This window comes from Spermophilus citellus (assembly GCF_964194105.1).
Source record: "Spermophilus citellus genome assembly, chromosome: 14".
Lineage (NCBI taxonomy): Eukaryota > Metazoa > Chordata > Mammalia > Rodentia > Sciuridae > Spermophilus > Spermophilus citellus.
Window position 1 is genome coordinate 96,726,928 of NC_138194.1, and position 4,048 is coordinate 96,730,975.

Here is a 4,048-nt window from a genome sequence, read left to right on the forward strand (position 1 = left end):
CTCCCCTCCTCCCTCCCCTCCTCCCTTCCTCTCTCCCCTCCTCCCTCCCCTCCTCCCTTCCTCTCTCCCTTCCTCTCTCCCTTTCCTCTCTCCCCTTCTCCCCTTCCTCTCTCCCCTCCTCCCTTCCTCCCTCCCCTCCTCCCTTCATCAATCCCCACCCTCCCCTCCTCCCTCCCTCCTCCCTTCCTCCCTCCCCTCCTCCCTTCCTCCCTCCCCTCCTTCCTTCATCAATCCTCACCCTCCCTCACCTCCTCTTTATCCATTTTGTGAATTAATTTGTTCTTTATTAAGGTAAGTCTCCGGCACCTCGGCGGCAGGGTTCTGAACAGGCACTGGGGATTTGGCACAGCTGGGGAGACGTGGCCTGGTCTTGCCCTTGAACCTTGCAACTGATGATGAAAGCGAAGCCAGTGATTATACAAGGAGAGCTGCACGGGCCAGAGCAGAGCAAAGTTACCAGCTGGAGAAGAATGAAGGGCTGCCTAGGAGAGCCACCAGGGGAGGAGACCACACGGCAAAACCTCATGAGCCTCTGTCCCCAGAGACGGGGAAAGTGGAATATTTAAACAACGGAATCATCTCCCACACCCTCCATCCAATCCATCCTTTGGCCCATCTTCTAGGTTTGGTGTGGCTTGCCCCCAAGGTCCCTGTGCTGGGAACCTGGTCCCCAGGGTTGTGGTATTGGGAGATGGTGGGAAGAGATCACAGGATGTCAATCTGCTTCCTGTTTGGTGACACGGTGATTTTTCTGCCATAATATGACATATTCCAATAGGTCCCACAACTGAGCTGAACCAGTGCAAGTTCCATGCCCTGAACCTTCAGAATTATGAGCTAAATAAACCTCTTTTCTCTATAAAGTTAGCCCGTTCGGTGTTTTGTTATAGTAATGGAAAACTAACGAATACACTCTCCATCTACCCATCTACCATCCTGATTCCTCCTTGTACTTATTAATTTCTTGTTCAACACGTAGAGCAGTGTGTCTGCTGGGGAGGAATCCACTGGTAGGGCTGGGTTCTGATGTCCAGCTTCACCAGGCGCTGACATATGAGCCCAAGCCTCAGTTTCCTCTCTGGAGAATGGGGATAATGATGCCCTCTGGGAGCCTGGTTACAAAAGGAGCTGAGGACCTCGTGAGTGGGCAAGTGTCACCCAGCCCATGGCAGCTGTTGTTCAGGTCCGGCAGCCAGTCACGGAGTGTCTGCCCAGCTCACCTGCGGACAGACATGAAAACTCAATCACTGGGCTCGCGCAGTGGCCCCATCTGACTCCTCCAATCAGAAGTGTGGAAACACCCAAGTAACTCTGAGGGCTTCCTGAGGACCTGCAAGGTGGGCGCTGGTATCCTAGTTCTTCAGGTGAAAGAAATGGAGGCACCCAGAGATGGTGGACAGTCCAGGGCCCCTGCAAGTGGCAGGGCTGGGCGTGCCTTGCAGGATTTTGACCTCCCAGTCCACCACTATGCCCAGGCCCCTGGTCATCTCCCCAGGTGTCACTGAACTGGAGAACTCAGCTGCCTGTGGGCTCCTCTGGGCCATCTGAGGGTATCTGTGCTGGTCACTCGGGGCTATCAGGGATCTTCTCTGGGTTTGGCCTGGACAAGCTCCTGACGTGCAGCATTGAGAGACCGGGGCAGCTCAAGTTCACTTGGAAATGCCTGGCCCTCACTCTGTCTCATCGGGGGTCCAGAAACTTGGGTTTCAGCCACAGGTATGTGGTCCCTAAAGTCACCTGCAGCTCTGAGGTTCTGTTCTGCCTGTGTCATCACACGGGGAAGTGACGCTGTCGAGCCAGGGCCTGAGGTGTTTCATCACACAGGACCCCGCCACACTCAGGGTTCACCAAAACACTGCTGAACCTGGACTGGCCCCTAGCACCATGCAAGTTTCCTTCAATGGCAACTCCTGACAGTGCTGGCCTCGAGGATTTGTTCTGAGGAGCGTTCCCTATGTGAACGAGAGGATAGTGGTATTTACTGGGCATCTCTGTGTGGCCCCATGTCCCTGACTAGGATACACATACAATCTCAGTGAATCCTCAATACACCAGTTAGTATGATACAAAAGTATCTTACTATGACTTAAACCATAAGTAATTTTATTATCTCACACAATGGGAAGTCTGTAGGTGATGGTTCCAGGTTGAGCCCAGACTTTTAAAATTTTTTTTATTTGTTCTTTTTAGACATTCATGACAGTAGAGTGTATTCTGGCCTAGCATACATACATGGAGTATAACTTTCCATTCTTGTGGTTGCACATGAGGTGGAGTTTCATTGGTCATGTATTCTTATATGAACACAGGAAAGTTATGTCTAAATTATTATACTATCTTTACCATTCCCATACTCTCCCTTCCCTTCATTCCCCTTTATCTAATCCAATGAAATTCTATCTGCCCACCACATATTGTAAATCAGAATCCACACATCAGAGAGAACATTCAGCCTTTGTTTTTTTTTTTTTGGAATTGGCTTATTTCACTTAGCAAGACAGTCTCCAGTTCCATCCATTTACCAGCAAATGCCATAATTTCATTCTTCTTTATGGCTGAGTAATATTCCATTATGTATATATACCACATTTTCTTTATCTATCATCTGTTGAAGGGCACCTAGGCTGTCTCCACAGCTTAGCTATTGTGAATTGAGCTGCTATAAACATTGATGTGGCTGTGTCACTAGAATATGCTGATTTCAAATCCTTTGGGTATAGACCAAGGGGTGGGATAACTGGGTCAAACGGAGAAGAACCCAGACTCTCATTCCCTCTATTCCTTTATCCTCGGGCTTGTGCCTCATACACCAAAATGGCTACTACAGATCCAGCTGATGCTCACACACCAGGAAAGAAGAAGAAGAAAAAGGGCATTCTTTTTCTTTCCTTGAGCATGGCAATCCTTTCTAGGCACTTCCAGAAGATTTCCTCCTGTGTCTCATGGACTAGAATTGGTCGGCCCACTCCCATGTTAGTGAATAGAGAAGCCATCAGTCGTCTCTGGTGGGGTCGTGTCCACGGGGATCATCAGCCCCTCCACACTGCTCTCCCGAGGCCGCCCCACAGGCCGTGATCTAAGCCTCAGGTAGAGCTGCGGAGGCCTGGAGATGGAACCTTGCTGGGATGGTGGCTGAGCACAGTGCACACGTGGGAAGAGAAGTGTCCAGGGGGGTAGCTGGGCCAGAGGCCATTCGCTGAGGAAAGCAGATCAGCCTGGGGAAGTGCATCCAGGAGATGCTCCGTGTGTGCCCCGTGTGTGCCCCATGTGTGCCCCGTGTGTGCCCCGTGTGTGCCCCGTGTGTGCCCTTCCAGATCTCTCTGGCTGCTCCGAGGCGTGTGAACAGGAGGAGGCTGGGGGAGCCTGGGGACCAGGTGGGAGGCTACTGTAGAGGTCCGTCTGGAGAGGACGGGGCTGGGCTGGGCAGGTCAGCCTCCCTCCCAGACAGCCGAGACACCTATGTGGCCACCGTCCAGCAGGCGGCAAGGCCAGGGGCCCAAACTCCCTGGGGACAACAGTGCCCAGAGGAACTGGAGCCAGCTCCAGCACCCACGCCGCTCCTGTGCGGGAAGAGGGTCCCTGATGACCACCTGGTCTGAGGCAGTGGGTCCAGAGCTGGAGCCGGCGGGTTCCTGGGCGAATTCCTATCATTTCTCCAGGGGGACCGACAGGCAGGGGGAGAAGAGCAATGAAGCCAGAAGCCAGCAGCCTAGAGGAGTGGGAGGAGGTCATTCCCCAGGGACCCTGCCCATCCAGGGACCCTGCCTCACCTCACCCCCCTGCACCCGCCCCCTCCCCGCCTTTGTGGCCTGTCCAGCAGGACCAGGGCTCCTTGGTAGGGACTGTCTGCCGGTGGCCCCTGTGCACCACAGTCCGGGAACTGTCCCTTTAAGAGCTGTCAGGGAGGGGAGGCTGGCCAAGCGGGGCTGGAGGTGGGGACAGAGGGAAGGAAGAAAAGAGAGAGAGAAAGAAGCAGGAAAAGTTTTTTTCAGAGGAAAATGCAGGGCTTGTCCTTCACCCTGACGTCAGATCTTGCTTTAATAAAACC